At 36.3% G+C, this 17,961-nt stretch overlaps 1 protein-coding gene across 2 annotated transcripts in view; it reads right to left on the minus strand.

Annotated features, from left to right (window-relative positions):
* Positions 1–17,961, minus strand: part of PLXDC2 (plexin domain containing 2) — a 256,273-nt gene that overhangs the window by 168,475 nt on the left and 69,837 nt on the right. The window contains exon 2 of one of the 2 annotated variants that reach the window (XM_061468295.1): positions 15,612–15,734. The exons of the other annotated variant lie outside the window; for it this stretch is intronic. The gene's annotated coding sequence lies outside the window, so the exon portion shown is untranslated. The remainder of the gene's footprint in view (positions 1–15,611; positions 15,735–17,961) is intronic. 2 annotated transcript variants of the gene reach the window in all.

A 17,961-nucleotide genomic window follows, 5' to 3' on the forward strand; every position in this document is an offset into this window, starting at 1 on the left:
TGAGGTTGCTCAAAGCCCCACCCAACCTGGCTTTCCCCCAAATATTCTTACGGACTTTGAATGCTATAGTAGGTATATTTATCCACAGGGATTAAACAGGGATGCTCTAAATTTAAAATAGATTCAAATCTGTGGGCAATCTAGACACAAACTTAGACCTGCAACTGCTGCTTCATTGACAATTTACTCTGAAGTGCCATACGCTAGTTTTGTTGAAATTAATGAGAATTTTCGATTAATTTATAAGACCTGAATTTGTCTGCCATGTGTTGTTCTAACCTAATGACGCAAATATACTAACTAATATATTAACTAACCTAAGTTATAACCTACTAAATGTGTTTGGAAATATGAGGATGGACAGACATTTTGATGACTGTTTGGTGACTGCTTTGAACCATTTTGAGAAAAGTGTCATTCCTCTTGTTTCAGAGATGTTCTACTGAGCTAAACGTTAAGAAGTTAAGATTTTTGGTGGGGTTTCTTCATTTGAAAAGAAGAACCCCAAACTTTCACTATCTCATGTTTTGAGTCAGGCTTGTAATGCTGCTTAAACACCATCTACAGACCAACCAAAGTTTCAATTATCATTTTTTCTGCTGAGGCTGACTTCTATTCGCACACAATTATTAAGCCTTGTCCAACCACCACTTTATCAAGAGGATTCATAGAATTTCACATTAAAGGAAATGTGATAATCTGTCTGATTTTATTTTATTCTATTTTTTACAAACAGGGACCAGAAATTACAGAATGAGAAGGAGCTTCCCCTCACATCTCATGCGTTTTCAACTCCTGACACTTTTGGCTTTTTTGATCACTTTGAATTTTCTTCTCTAAATTCCAGTGGATGGGACATTTCTAATTTGGCAGCATTAGAAACTGAAGTGCCCATTATTTAAAGGAGGAGGAGCAGAAAAGCAAGTTTCCCTACCAAGATACCTTGACTTAGAGATCACAGACTTAGAAGATAATTCAATTTACATCCGTTTGATTTCTGGCAACTTAACACAGCGAGCTAAAAGAAGGTAACAATCAGTTTCAGTATAAATTTCCCCAAGCCCAATCAAAACAATTGCAGTTTTATCCACCATACACCAAATATAAAAGCAATTAATGGACAGTTATTAAAATGCTATCTCTCCAGTTTATGCTGTCACTGGTTAGATTTGGACAGAATGATTCATATTTTAAGAGGAGAATTAGCATTTCTTTTTCACACTGCCTTCAGTTAATTTTATTCAATGAGTATTAAATCTCCCTAGTGGTATCCAAATTACTGGTGTAAGTACCAGCACTTACATCTCTCCAAGTCTAACCGTTCATAATCCCAGAAGATACGCAGATGGCATTGCAGTTAGACATGCATGAGTCTTTGAGTTTGGGATGGAGGTGCTGCCAGCTGTACTAGTTAACTCTGAACATTACAGAGGAGTTAGCATCCTCCATGAGGCCTTTTGCATTATTTTTACCATAATGGTGATTATGTAACTGACTAGTACTGGCTTTTTTCCTATCACTACAACAGTTTGTTGCAACCTTCCTTTTAGAAAATTTATTCTAAGGATACAAATGATTGTGAAATATAAGCCCAAAACATACATTTAAAAAAAAAAACAAAACCAGGAATGACAGTTTCAGTTGTGATAGCCTGAAACAGTGTGCTCATAATCAGTTTGCTCTTTTGATGTTTAAGTGCTGCCACTATCCTTTAAAAATCTGGTTGAGTTAACGTAGATTTTAAGCATACTTTCTCCATCTTGACAAATAATCCTTTGGAGTTAGCAATACCTGCATTTAGTATTTCTGCTTTGCACAGCACTGCAGCCCACAGAAACATTAAACTATGCATTCTCAAGAGATTACAGTTGTTATGAATGCAAACATTGCATTTTCTCTGCAATATGGAGTGCTGCAAAAACCTTGCTTTACACTACAGTTACACCAACAGGCAATACCGACCTAAGCTGTATATAATCATATATTAAAACAAAACCAACCATTCAGACATTTACAAGCATTAATCCTTTCATGATGCTGATTCTTTATAAAATATCATGTCAGACTGATTTTTTTCTTTGCCTTCAAGGATCTCGGTGAGAAATTGGCCAAATAAGGTACATATCAAATGAGGTATATCAGCGGCTCAATTTTCAGAGCTCAATTCCAGCTGACTGAAATGAAAGACTTACAAAAATGCTTCCAAAAGTCTCAGTATGTCTGCTTGCATCTTCTGACACTTCTGCCTCTGAAAACATGACCCTTAAACTGGAGTATCTAAAACCTTTTCTCAGATGCTGGTTTGAGGAACACAGTCAGGGTGCTCCACACTCTTCTCTCCTACATGGATCTCAATACAGGAATAAGGCATGAAAGCCTTCTTAATCTCAGCACCTTCCCCACACATGCTATGAGAAAGTCCATTTTTCAGCATGCCTTCCCACATACTTTTGCATGTCATGTCTTTGTGTGTCTGAAAACTATAAGACAAAAAGAATAATTTGTATAAGACATTATAATCATATTAGTCACATTTCTGAGAGGCACTTGGATACTCCAAGATGCATGGAATAAAAACAGAAGGATGGCTTTGAAGTGTACAACAGCCTGTTAGATGGCCCAAATGTATCATTCCATCACTTTATCTTGTTCACTAATGTAAAAAACTTAATACCTCCATGAATCACAAGCCCCTTCATAAACTGAAAGTAGTTCAGTAGTTTGGTCTTACTAACGTAGCAGAAAGCTATCCAAAATCATCTTCTATATTTCTTCTAAACTCTCACTTAAATATATTCATAAGTATTATGTATGTACTTATGCTTGTGCCAATACTATTCCTTAGTTTAAATAGGTCTTCTCTATGTTATTTACACTGCTAATCATGCATGAAGACCAGACAGCTCAGCTTCATTTTAGAAGGCTAAATAAGCCAAGCCCTCTTAGTCTTCTCTCTTTCAACAATTCACTATTTAATTTTGCTTTTCCTTCAGTCCCCATCCCAGGTTTAGTTAATCCCTCCAGAAGACCAAAGCTCTGCGCAGCACTGCAGAAAGCAAGTCTTACCAGTTCTCTCCACAATGTAATTAGTTTCATTTACCAGAAGTGCCTCAAATACCACACTTTATGATCACATCACCACGGGAGCATATTTGTTACTTTGACCCTTCTGAACTTTTGCTCATGAACCGTGGCAGATTTAACTGGGTTTCTGTTCTAAGCTTCCGGGTTTACTCACAAACCAAACTGGGCTTTTTATCCCAGTGAGATGGCATTGCCATGTTTTTAAATCAAGTCAAGTAAAAGAATGCCAGGCTCTGAAACCTCTGATAATCCTGCACTAACTTTTTGCTCAGAATTGACAGGGAAAACCACATCTTTGTTTAATTGCCACAACACAGTGTGGTGAACATGCGTCTTAACAATGGCTCTGAATGCAAGCTACCATCATTTCTCAGACTGTCCATTAAATTTGCTTAAGACTTTATTCATTTTTCAGATACTTAAATGATCAGTGATGTATAACCTCAACTTCAGATCACAAGCAATTAAAAGCTTGAACATTACCTGGCAGACCTGGTCCTTTGAGCAATTCATCTAGCTAATTAGAAATAAATTTGCTTTTAATTTACATGTACTAGAATGAGACAGGACATATCAAAATACATTACAATCCTCACTACTATCAGCCAGCATTGTTCAGTCCCAAAACAACTGAAGGCTTTAAAATGGGAGGATTATTCAAAGAGATTATATGCTATATTCCTATATGTTAAATAATTCATCGGAATTAATTCTACATATATTAACAGCTCTTTTCTCCATTGCATAAGATCATTTTATAAGAACATGAAGTTATTCAGATGCCCTTACTAAATTTTTCAGGTTTTTGTTTGATTTTTGTTTTTAACACCACCTTCAGAATGGCCATAAAAAAGAGACAGTTGTGAGGGTTAATAACAGTCTACCTGAGCAAGTGAAAGGGCCTCATGCTGCACAAATCCAGATTTCTTGGATGTCTGAAGTCCATCTTTCCAAAAAAAAAAAAAAGGTCACAAATCATTTTTATTGCTGCCTACTCCTCCAAGAAAACAAGCTATCAACATAATTCACTCCACAAGAATAGTTTAATACACTTAAAAGAGCAAAGCACTACATTTCTCAGATGGCTGGAACTAAGCCAAAGCAAAGAAAACACAAATTGTGTTTCCAGTGTTCAAAAGCACTATTAGATTAGCAGGGCTGATACAGGAAACTAGCCATTCTGACAGGTTTGTCTTATCTAATATTTCCCAAACAAAGTGCAGTGCTCTTATTCTTTGATGATTCCTGAACACTGTGCTTAAGCTGTTAAACTAAGATAAAAACTGTTTGGGACAAAGATGATCTTTAATATTTACGAACAAGATTGTTTAACATATTACATGTTGAACAGCTAAAATCAAGGGAGCTCAAGTGATGAGCTCTTCTAGTAAGTGCTGTCTCTCAAGACACAATCTCTTCCCAGAGATACCCCATCTCTTTCTAGAGATGGCCCTTCTGCAGTTTACTCACATGTAAACGACAACACACTTTGTTCATATGTCACAACTCTAATTCAGATCCCTTCACTATCTCCCTATTGCGTACCCCAGTAAGTAGGCATGGATTCTTCCACCTTGCTTTGATATAAGGTCCCTCATGATCAGATTCTTCTTGGCCTGGATCAGAAAAAATTCTGGATTGCTACTCCTGAAGATAAGAGAGACCCTGCAGATACTGTACCTGAGGAAAAAAAAAAATAAAAAAAAAATCTCTCTGGAATACAAAGATTTTTAAAGATACTTAAGAGCGTTTCACCAAAATAATACCTTGGTTATTTATTGGATTATATGGATTAGAAAGTAAGTGGCCTTGGTAGTTTTGGTCCAGAACTCAGAAATATTTAGAAGATTCAGTGTTCAGTATCCCTAACTCCTACTGAAAAGCAGGTGTTCAATGATGCAGGCTGTAAGATCTTATTCAAATATTGCCCGTTGCGAGTCAAAGAACCATAACTCTATCGCAACATGTTTTTAGCAACTTTTCAGAAAAACATTTCCAGAAATTTTGGCTGCCTCTCCTTTCTCCTAGAATAAGAGGCACTTCTAAGCTTTGTCTCTTTCAGTCCTAAGCCTCATGATTTTGTTAGTCCACCTGGATGGAGGTTGACATTTCCCCATTATTAGCACTCCTACTACTCTCATGGAGCTCCCCATTTCTCTGGGTGACATCCTGGTTTTGAAACTGTACTGTGTCTTTTCTGTTTTCTTCCTTGTTCTTCAACTCTAACTGATCCTGCGAATAATATCAAACAGGTAAATTAACACTAAATAGCAGTGATACAACCAGGGCAACAAAAAGATATATTTTATTATTGAAAATGCATTTCTTATAGCAGAGGGGAACACTGTCTCCTGTAAGTTCTGAGAGTGCAGTTGACAAAATGGCAGCGTATCAAGCAGAGTTTCCACATACTGATATAAAATTAGGATGGAAATACTTATTTCTAACTCTTGGCAGGCTTGATCTCACTGTCTTTCTGTCACTTCATTCACTAAAAGTCTATGAGTCTGTGCCCCTTACTCCATAGTTGACTTGCTACATACAAATAGAAACGATTTCTGACTTTTCCTTTTAGGTAAATTGCACTGTTTTTTAGAAAAGCATAATTAAAAATAATGCTAACGTCAAAAGGTAAGTACCGGACATACATACGGATGATTGAGTCATGGAAACATAACTGTACATAAAAGTAGTCACCCTTTCCTCTTTTGGAGGGCTTGGTTTAGATGTGCTTTGAATTCAGTCATCCTTACGTGTAAACAGCTTGGCTGATGTCATCCTCCAGTGAAGTCTCTGACCGCGGTGGACTGACAAGATGGCTGTCCCTGCCTGCCATTTATATAGCACCACTCCTGCCATGTTTTCTTTTCATCCATCTTGCTCCCTCTTTCACAGCCTATTCTTTATTTCCTCTTTATTCTCTTTCCCTCCTTGTCACATATTTCCCCTTTTCATTTATTTTTTCTAGTGTTTGCATTGTTCTGGTTCATTTTTACTACTAAGGAACAAGAATGCTTCTTGGCATGGGGTCCTCCTCATAACCTCAACAAGCCACACTGGAACCTTTTTTTGAACTAAAAACTGAGTGTTCCTGGTGGGAAAAGAAGCTCAAAAAAGAAGTACTGGTCTCACTTCTTCTGTTACTTCTTCACAAAAGGGGCAGGTCTTTTTCTGTCCAGCTGGAATAAAAAGTGACTGCTAAAGGACAATACAGGCATAAGTTGTGCCAATTTTTGAGGCAACTAAGACAAGATAAGGCAATGGATTAATGTGAAAAAAGACTGCATAGGATTGAGCAACTTAATCTCCAAGCTTTGATCCACTCTGAAACAGGTAATTTGCTTTTAAAAAAATCTGTCATAATTTCAAATACTTGATCTCATTTTAGGAAGGGTCATTATGATTCTTTTTTTCTCAGATACTAGCCATACCACAAACATGCCTACATGCACACACAGACACCCACTCACTGAGTACCTCAGGCTGTAGAGAAGTGATGAACACTCCCACTCTCAAAACCACTTTGTCTTTACCTAAGAAAGTATGAAGTACACCGCATACAACTTAGGCAAAACTTTAATTTAGTTTGTCCAATACCATTTAACAAGATTTAATTAGCTGTATAATATGTAAAAGAATATGAAGAAAAATATTGAAAAAAATAAGTAGGATTAATTATTGCAGCAGGTTCTGGAAACGTGCCTTGACCATTTCCACTCCACCCCAACAGTGAAAGAAATGAGGGGAAAAAAAAAAGAAACCAGTTACTGCCACAGCAAAGACCACTCCATGACCATAGATTAAAGCTGTGCTCATCATTATGCCCTTTAAACCAATTCTTTTTTTCTCCCAATAGGACTTAACAATGTGAGACAGTGCACAAAAGTGGAATATTCTCAAAAATTCAAGCATGTTTATTTGTGCTAAAACATTCAGACCAGGAATGTTAAAAGCTTTACAATATATGGTTGATAAAATATTTCTATAGTGAATATATTCACCATATATTTATATAGTGAATCTCAGAACAGAAATATTAATTGTCCCAACCTCATTTTACAAGGAGTGTAAATAATAGCACAAATCTGATTAAACGTTATATAAGTTCTCTGATCAAATACAGATAAGCAATACATTCAGATTTTGCAATACGTGTTGTTGATCCACTTCATGTAATAATTCTAAAAACATTGGTTTGAGGAGTAAGCAACAAACCAACAAGCTTCTCTGAACTGAGAAAGAGGCCAACTTTATCAAATTTGTTACTGACAGCTACTTGTCACTGCTAAATTAGTTACTAAGGAACCCAACATGTGAAAGGTCCTGCTCCATAAACCTAAATGGCACCTGCCACCAAGAAATCAGGCTTCTCGAGTGGACCTAGGATTTGCTGAACTTGTTAAATTACTTCGGTGTAAACCTCTGGAGCATAATAATTATAGAGATAACATTAAGCTTGACTTGTGATGGAGGATGCTAGAAAACTCCCCAGTGAATCTGGCTGTAAACCACAGCTTTAGAGGTACAGTGTAATACACAAATACCATAATATTACTATTGCAAACCTCATTTAAGTACAGGCAGGCTTTTTTTAAGGGAAAATGGGATTGAGGGGTGTTTCTGTCATCAGGGACTAAAATAAGTACCTGATTAAAATTAATATCTGTAAAATAATCAATGAACTATAACAAGTAAAGTAAATAGCTAAAAATACTTCTGTACTTTCTGAAGTGTTCAGAAAAACGTGTTTTTTTTTTTTGTTAGATGCAATATATATTTTATAAAACAAATTTTTAGATTTCATCCATAAAGGGAGAAGGGGGAAAGGAAAGAACAGGAGAAGGTGGTTAGGGGGGTGGTTAGTAGGTCGAGAGAGGTCCTCCTTCCCCTCTACTCTGCCCTGGTGAGACCACATCTGGAATATTGTGTCCAGTTCTGGGCTCCTCAGTTCAAGAAGGACAGGGACCTGCTGGAGAGAGTCCAGCGCAGGGCAACGAAGATGATTAAGGGAGTGAAGCATCTCCCTTATGAGGAAAGACTGAGGGAGCTGGGTCTCTAGAGAAGAGGAGACTGGGAGGTGACCTTATTAGTGTCTATAAATATATAAAGGGGGAGTGTCACGAGGATGGAGCCAGGCTCTACTCAGTGGCAAACAATGACAGGACAAGGGGTAATGGGTACAAACTGGAACACAAGAGGTTCCACTTAAACTTGAGAAGAAACTTCTTCTCAGTGAGGGTGACGGAACACTGGAACAGGCTGCCCAGGGAGGTTGTGGAGTCTCCTTCCCTGGAGACATTCAAAACCCGCCTGGACACATTCCTGTGTAACTTTATCTAGGTGTTCCTGCTCCGGCAGGGGGATTGGACTAGATGATCTTTGGAGGTCCCTTCCAATCTCTAGCATACTGTGATACTGTGATACTGTGAAGGTGAAAGGGAGAGGAAGAGGGAGAGGTGAAGAGATGGGGAGAGAGAATCTTTGCATCTAGATCAGCTCTTAAAGTAAAATATTTTTATTCTGATTTCTGAAATAGGAGGAGTCTGACAGGTGATGGAAGCATCTTTTCCTTGTAATTTCACGGATTAACTAATTAGCTAGATGTAGGAAATCAGGAAACAAAAGTGTATGTCCCACTGGCACAAAGGTTTCTTGTTACTACATTACAAAATGTGAAAATGGATCTCTGTAATGCTACCATGTTTAACAGGAATCACAGATCATCTGCGATTAAATGCAGGTCACATAAGCTAACACATGTGATGCTGCCAACATCAGAAGAGGCGCAAGCATGATATTGATTAAATGCTGCTCACATAAAATAACCTCTGGATTCTAAAAACTATGGAATAGGTTTTCATTTCAAGTGCACACGCATAAATACATACACATATTCAAATTATAACTGCTGGGGATTAATCAGCAAGAAATTCTTCTGTTCTTTAACAAAGCTTAGAAGGCTGCAAACCAGGCATAAATGTGACCAGAAATGTCTCACAAATTCAGGACTTTTACTAAGGTGAGGAGCGATGATGTTGCTCCTAACATGCAGGAAATGCTGCTAGGGAAAGCTCTGTAGTTCATCCCACAGCACTCACAATTTAAGATATTCCTACGCTTCAACAGCACATGTTCTCTACACATCACACTATCTTTTGGGGGATTTATAAGAAATAAATAAGAGGTCCATTTCCCTCCCTTTTTCCTCTCAATTACTTGAAGTGCTGTCAGTAACTAAAACTCAGCAGGGCAGAGCAGTGCTGCATGATCTGAACCTGCCGAGGAACAGAAAGGCAGGGGAATCACTGCTTCCTGCAGCAAACACAGAACAGAATTGGGTGCCAAAAATATAGCTCCTCACATCAGCTGCTGCTGTCTTTGGAACCAATAGCTTAGAAATACCCAGTCATTCACATGAGTGGGCTGAGAATGAAACATTATCAACTTCTACTGGAGCTGTTTTCAGAATGGTTGCTCATGGTACACCATAAAAACCCGACAGTCTCAGAAATCAAGTAAAATCAAATCTCCACTACACCTCCTTCCATTTTAAAAAGTATTCTGCTTCAAAGCTCTGACAGCTCAAGCTACTTTTTCTAACATATTAAATGCCAGGTGCCACATCAAGGTATCAGCAAGTTTGTAAAATCCTGTTTGTCTATAATGAAAACAACCTTTATATATCAGTTTAACAGCTAAAGGCACTTTTACTTTTTCCTGATAAAGTCATGCTGACATAACTGAATACACACATACTGCAGTCTTTCTCAGCCTAATAATGGAAGCTTGCCTAGCTGAACCTTACCTGATGGTTTTCATTCACATGTACACTAAATCACTGATGTCTTTTCCACTGAATTCTTATTTCTCCTTCCATACTTACTTTTTAAACATGAGATTTTGGGAATACTATTACACATTTGCCTACCAGATGTGTGGACTTCTGCTAAAGTTATCTGCTTATTCCTACTATTGCATATCTGTCTATTTTCGGAGGCATAAGAAACTAGCATGTTACATTATTCGCTGCCACTATGAAAAGGCTAACCTTAAATATTTCAGGACAACGCCACAAATGAATGCATTTGTTGAAGGTTTCTTAAAAGAACTGACATTATCAGAAGATGAATTTTGGCTTAACAAAATTCAGGTTTTGTTAAGCAGGTTTGTTAGGAACACTAGCAAGCATATTGACAAAACATAAAATTCTGTCAGATGCCATCAATTTAGTCCTTTGACCTTTGAAATCCAGAAGTAAATCTAGCAAAATGCACTACATTATTGAATTTATTTGAATCAGAAATACAATACAAATACTTGTCAATTATTTTGGATCCAGTCCTAGCATGAACTTGAATTTCCACATCTACTTGGTACTAATTTACAGACCAGCTGTTAAAGGAATGAAGCAAAATCTTCCTCTGACCCACTCCAGTCCCTTAGAGAAAAAAAGTCTTCAACAATCCCACTTCTGAGGTATAAATTGTAGATGAAGTAGTTAACATGTGTTATCTCTTTAAAGAAAATATAAAACTGTAAATTAACACAAAACCCAAGATTAGCTAACAATTAAAGGAGAAGCCTTATGCTCCAAGGACTACTCCCTACAAAGACTTGTGCAGGTGCTTTGCTTCACACAAATTAATGGCACAATTCACTGTATGTCAGAGTATGCAGATTGAAATAAAAATTATTAGAATCAACAAATTTAATCAGAAGTTAAATCAGTAAATAGAAGAGTTTGACTTAAATCTTTAAGTTTGATCTTATTTTTCATTTGTAAGGTATTTTACTTAAAAAAAAAAAGCTGAGTGTTTTTGGCTGGTATAATTTTTCATCTCTTCTTGCAACCAAGGAACATTAGACACAATATACCCATAGACATTGGCCAACATAATTGTGTCACTTAGTACAAATTTAATCAAATTCTTGATTTTTACTCTTTATTAAGTATGAAAATAGTGACTGGAGTGTTTCTTACTAACAAGATAATGGTTAAATTTTATTCTTTATTTGGGTCTCTGCATATGGATGGAAAATTGTATCTCAGTTTAAGCTAACCAGAAAATACTAAACTGATTTAGTCATGGAGCAATCTCACTTAACTTCATCCATCTGAAATTTAAGCACCTAGTCTCAGACTGTAACCAATGCTGTTTCAAGTCATATGAGGTAAGAGGCAACTTTAGTGAGTGATTCCTCTTTTTAATCACGAGATGATTTGCAAATCTGTACTGGCTACCTTCTCCCACTGAATAAAAAGGAAGGCAAACTTTCTGCTTGGAATTCAACCGCAAATGCCAGGTGAATGATTCTCACTCAAGTTATTTAATCTAAGCACTTAAGTGCACTAGAGACATTAAAAAAAATAAAAGAAAAAAACGAAAAATATCTACCCAAACTTAAACTGTTAAATAATTTCAAATGCAAAGGATGTATTACCTGTATTTTGCATTTTAAATGGGTTGATTTTGGTTAACCCAGTCTTTAAAATTTTAGACCTAGTAAGCAGTACCCTCTCTTATATTGTATTTTAACCAGACTCAAAATTAAGACCAACTTTCAGTCTTTTCCAATTTCAAATTTCTCTTACGTTTCAGGGAACAGCTTGCTGAACAGAATTCACTGAATAAAGTGAAATTAAATACTTCCCATGAAGATTAGGATATTTCTATCAGCAACTGATTTTGCACTTCAGTAAATTTATGTTTCAGGTGATCAATCAATAATTTCCAGGGGTTTACTCAGATGCCTTCCTAAAAAATATCTACCTCAAACACAGTACACTTACTGTGCTGTTATTTTTCTTTTTCTTTCTTTTTATTTTTTTTTGTGCTGGGAATTGGCTCTAGGCAAAACAAATGTTCAGAAAGTACTCATGCATAGGACGATATCAGCTCATTATAATTTTATGGTGTGTCATTATGAGAATGTAAGCCAGAGTTAAAACAATCATTTTGCAACCTTCGCTATACAATGTTTCATCTAGAAAACACATATTTCTTCAAATTTTTTTCATGTTTCTCGAGGAAAACAGTATTAGAGCCAAACAAAAACAACAACAAAAATATAGTAGATTTCTTGTAGGCTATACAAAGAAATAATTAAAAAAAAAGCATGTCTTTCATATCTATTTCAGAACTTAAAGAAGCGTTTGTTAGTAATTGCTTATTATATTTTCTATGCCTGATGAAAATACCATAGAAGAGGGGAAAAAACCAAACCAACAAACAACAAAACAACAAACACAAAGAGAGACTGAGAATTCTTCCTGCTGGTGCTTCTATTAAGTAGAAAATCACATCTCCCCTGAACCTGAGGTGTTCTGCTAACAATGTGCTGCCATAGACAATAAAAAGCTGTTTGGGTGCTTGTTCTTTTCACAGCAAATTTACAGCTAAAAGGAAACCCAGACTTATTAAAAGCACATATCACAACCATCACCACTCACCTGAGGCCTCTCTGTCTATAACTGAGTTGTGCAAACACAGATATTTAAAAAGCTCACAATCTCAGATGAAATAATTATGTAAGCCAAATTAATAAAATTAAGCTTTGTCGTTGAAATGTGCAAGGTTCCTAGAGACCCTCTACTCATAGATAAAAAGAGGGGGACGTATCATTCTTTGTGAAGAAGATTAAAAGAAACATCCTACTTGAGCAAGATAGGACTGTGATAACATTTAGGATAAAGCAAAATTGATGCAAAGCAACTGAAATTGCAAATACTTCAGTTGAGAAGCTACTGCAGTATTGTTTATTGAAGCCTCTTTCTCTGAAACTTTTCCAGGTCTACTACACCTTTCTGGGACAGAGAGATTAGGACAACTCACAGTATTCTACGTAAAATTGCCTTGTGTGATCTTACAATCACACAGTGATGCTGTCATGATTACTTTCCTAATAAGTCCTACATTTCTATTTGGCGTTGGACCACTCCTGTAAATTTATCTAAAGCTTTCATAGAACTACCCACCATAACACTCAGATCTTGCTCTACAGCAGAAATGGTCAGCAGCTCAAGGTCCATCATTCTATTTGGGAAGTTAGCATTTTTTTTTCACACAGAAGCATTAATTTACATTTATTTGTACTGAATTTCATCTACATCTCTGGTCTCTGCATTTGATTCTGAATCAAACATGCTAACTCCAGAACCAACAGGGAAGCCTGCATGGTCTTGCATTCTCCAGTTTAAGACTTCACCACAACTCTAACCAAAGATACAGACAAAATTTCCAAAAGACTTTTGTTCTCTTTTCAGGAAAATAACCCAACATTTACAAAGTGCAACTTGGAGTTCCCTTGGCAACAGCTCAGAGATCTTCACAATGTTCCTTGGCACCTTTCCACTGCACATCGCTTTTAGCAACAAGAAGGCAGGTAAGTCATTTCATTCTGTTTTGTCTATTTTCTTTACAGTGCAATTGTATTTTCCACTGACAATAAGAGAACTAAATATGCATTTCATTAAAAGGCTAATACTTTAAAAAATGAAAATAAATGAAAATAGTTCCTAAGCCATTAATATTGCAGATTTCTAGGCATCACAGTGGAAAAAAAGTCCCATGTTGGGTAAATACATTTAATTAGTCAGGATTACCTAAGTCATGAACATTGCCAGGCCTCTTCCTAGATTATTATTTGCAGTTGCCCTGACCCAGCACTATAGACATCTAAAGGTCTGATCTTTGCAACATATACAGGACCCCAAGCATCAAAACCTAGGGTATCTATTTCCCTGTCTTGGAGACACACACAACTCTTTAGTTTTAAATACAAATGCAACAATAAAACCTCTGTGCTTGGTACTAATACATAAATAGAAAACAGATAAATAGAATAATGCAAGAGAAAGCTTTTGAGCTGTTAACTTATATCTTTTAAGCACTTCTACATGTTTCTAAGGTTAACTCTGAATGGATTGTCTGCCACACATCTCAGCATGGATAAAATATTTTTACAATAAAAAGGTGATGTTTACATAAATATGCCACCCCGATTCCTTTTCTCCCAGGCCCTGGTTTGGTTTGTTGTTTTTTCTTCAGTTTGAGTACTATAAAAAAATCTGTTTTCAAGAATATTACTTTGAGATGTATTAAGTAATAGCATGGCTCAGGGTGTTTTAAAAAAGTTTTCTTGAAAAGCTTCTAAAACCAGTCATATTTCTAAGGTCCAAATTTTATTAAACTTGAATTTAAAATCTGGAATCACCATTTAGATGCCTGGAGGTAAGCTCTGTTTTCATCAGTTTAAAAATACTGCGTTCAAAATTCTGCGTTATCATACTAATTTCCAGGTCTGTCCTCAAAAAATTTAGAAATTGTGCTTCTGGCACTGATTCGAAGACTTTCATATGTATTATACAAATTGCATTAAGGAAGAAAACCTATTTGGTGTCCAAAAAATACTTGTGAGCCAGGTATATTAAATTCACAATAAAGAGGGGCTTTGATGACGATGATAACAACAATAATACTAATAATAATAGCAATAAAGCAGTTAGGAAAACATTAGCATCTGAATGATTTTTCCTGTTACTCAGATACTAATGTGTGGGTTAATGTTGCATGTGAGGTGAGCTGGGTAAAAATAAACATAAGTTCTAAGCATAAAGATTTTTGTGTATAGTTGTGGAGCATAATAGTTTTAATCTAGGCCAACCTGGTTACCAAAGACAAGATTGCTACAGAAGTGTGCTAAGGATCAATGCGTTCTTGGATCAGAAAGCATTTGCTGCACTTGCACTTCTGCTGGCATGGGAGCTAGTGACATTCAAGCTGTGTATGCCCATACAAAGGGCAGTCATCATCTTCTGAGTGGACATATTCAAAGTCTTATGCAGGGGGTTTAGGTGATGTGTAATGTTAGGCAATTCATTTTAGCCATGTGCAAATAACATAGGACGGATTCACACACAAAGATAAGTAGAAAATATTAAACATAAAGTATGTTTAACATAAACGGTGCAAACCAGAGGACATGTTGACAGATGCTTGAGGTTACTAATCATTGCATAATTTGCTTCCTCAAGGAACAGAATACATATCATAGAATCATAGAATGGTTAAGGTTGAAAAGGACCTTAAGATCACCTAGTTCCGACTAGAAAAAACTAATAATTTTTGTTAAGCAAAATATTATTAAATCAGAAGATGGATTTTGAACAGAATGTGAACACCAGGAGGGACACGTGTTGACAATGTGCTAAGAACAATGGCCAGCAGGTCAGGCGCTTAGCTGTTTCTGCCACAGTGCAAAGCATCACCTATCAAAATACTTAGTAAGGCTGCAGTGTTATGAAGAATAGATTTTTGCTCACAATGCAAAATAAGTGCTTGGAAAAACTATAGCATATTGCAAATAACAAACCAACCGCATAGAAGACTTAAAAATACAGCTACCTCATGTTCTCTAGCACTGTCCACAGAGGCTTGTCTATAAACCTAAAATTCTCATGCAAAAACCCTATAAACATTTAAACAGCCTTTAAAAAGTACAGAGAAATAAAATATTTTTGTACTTACACTAATTTTCTCTTCCATATCCTTCTCCTGTACCTTACTTTTCTTCCCTAGATTAATTTGCCAAGAGTCTTTCCTGTCTTCATAAAGTTTTTAAATGCTGCCTTGGTGTTCCTCGTTATTCACCTGTTATGACACAGAGCAGATCTGATGCTGAAATAGGACTATACCTTACTAATTTTTTTAGTGGCTTGCATTATTCCTTCCTACAGAGGATTAAGTCTAGAGAGTACTTTCTAAATCATGTGTCTGGCCATGGAAGTAGAGAGTGTCCAAAGCTAAAGAAATGTTAATCAATAAATCAGTAAATCAATACAGTGCAATTTCAGTGTCCAAAAATGGTTTTCTAGGTAGCAATTTGACAGTAGGAATATCTGCTCCTTAACTCTTTAATCTTGTTCCACTGAAATTAACAACAAAACCCTTGGGTAATTCTGAAGTCCCATACTGATCTCAAAATTTGCTCCGTAAGACACCTAAACATGGTACGCATTTGACAAATATGGCAGTATTTAACTCCCTGGTTCAGGAAATATTGCTTAAACTGATAGAAGCAATATCTTTTCTTAGAATTAAGAGGCAAACCCAATGACACGTTAAACCATATTTCCTCCACACTGCCTTTAGCAAAGTTGATTGGGAATAATCGTGATCAAATTTCATGTAATCCCAACAAATTTGTGTTATCAATTCACCATGTCCTTAAATCACAGGTTTTTGAGGGAGGAATCCCAACATCAGGTGGGAAACAAGGAAAGCGTGAAGCAACCTTTCCCTTGTGAGGGAAAAGAATATTTTCAAGTGTAAAACAGCTACAAAGGAAAACAAAACCAAACCAAAAAATAACCCAAAGAATTTTGAGGAGCCTCATGTTAAGTCACATAGGTGACGAATATGAAAGCACAAACCAAGGATGTGAAACACTTATGATAATCTCTCCATAGCAAGTTTCCTCATATTTCCTCTTGTTTCTGATCTTTCGAACTTGAAAAAACAAAGGTGTAACACCACGGCTCCAGACAATTAAAAAAGCCCAAACAACCTACACTTGGATGTACCCATTGTCATTCTATTGAAAAATAAAACAAAATAAAATAAACCAAAACAAACTGATTTTTGAAATAACCACCTTCTCTGACAGACACATTGATTAGCTTGCATGTTCTTCAAGGTAAATATTATATCCCACATCTTCGCACACTGGCAAAAGTAGCAAGATCCATCAGCTCATTTGAAGCACCAGTATGTTTTAATTTATATAATGATAGAAATGCATAAGATCTGCTGTGATTGTAAGGGTTAGGAGAATAAGAATGTCAATTTTAATAACTGTTCTCTTTCAAATATTTATCTGCTCTTCTATAACATATCCCATTTTTTTTTTCTCACTTCTTTCTTTTCCCATTTCTTATTTCTCTCTGGTATCATTCCTTATCTGGTCTCACAGTTGCTTTTAGAAATGGAACCTAGAGAAAACTCCTGCTGGAAGATAACAGCTCTCCTTGCAGATTAAATAGTCCATGAGGAGACTTAGCACATGCAGGGGAGCTGATTCTGCTCAGTGCTAAGTACCAGCACCATCAGTCACACTCTGAGCATCAACAATCACAGCTAGCTTCAGTTGGCTTAGAAGTGGCAGCATTTTACTGGATTCAACTCTCTCAAAGACGTGAGAAATAAAAGCAAAAAGGAAAACGAAGCCACAGCTTAAACATGAGCAAAGGAAAATGTTGCAATCCAGATTTAATGTAATTATGATAGGAATTTTTTGTACATGCTAAAGCCATAATTAACCAATGCCCTTAAAAAAATCAAGAATCAGATGTTAAATACTGTACGCACTGAAAACCTTACTCTTGTACAGCTGACCTATTCTGCCAGCCTCTAGAACAGCACAGAAATCTGAACACAGCTTAAGACAGTTGCGGAAAGTTAATATAAATATATGTCATAATACAGTGATGGTCAATCATTAAGGAAAAATTTTGTATGCTGTAATACTTTTCTTGAAGCCAAATAAATTAATCACAGACTATGTTTAAAAAAATGCGAAAATTGTGAAGAAAAAACAAAATTACTGAATTTTCTGTGATTCAGCCTCTCAAAATGTTCCCTGGTGTCTGAGAATGACACACCCAAGGCACTAATCTAGCATTTCCCTATGGTATATCCGACTTAGAATTACCTAAGACACACACACACACAATAAAACCCAACCCAAACCAAATGACAATAGTTTTATAACAAAGTTTTGGAAAATCAGGCATACTGAATTACATGCAATAAAAGCTGAACCAGCTCCAGGAGATCACCTTTTATCCGCCTTCCTAACACTGTGAGCATTCGTGCATGT

Source organism: Pezoporus flaviventris, unplaced genomic scaffold (assembly GCF_033815535.1).
Source record: "Pezoporus flaviventris isolate CSIRO_AGI_PZ_B2104156 unplaced genomic scaffold, CSIRO_AGI_Pfla_v1 ptg000047l, whole genome shotgun sequence".
Lineage (NCBI taxonomy): Eukaryota > Metazoa > Chordata > Aves > Psittaciformes > Psittacidae > Pezoporus > Pezoporus flaviventris.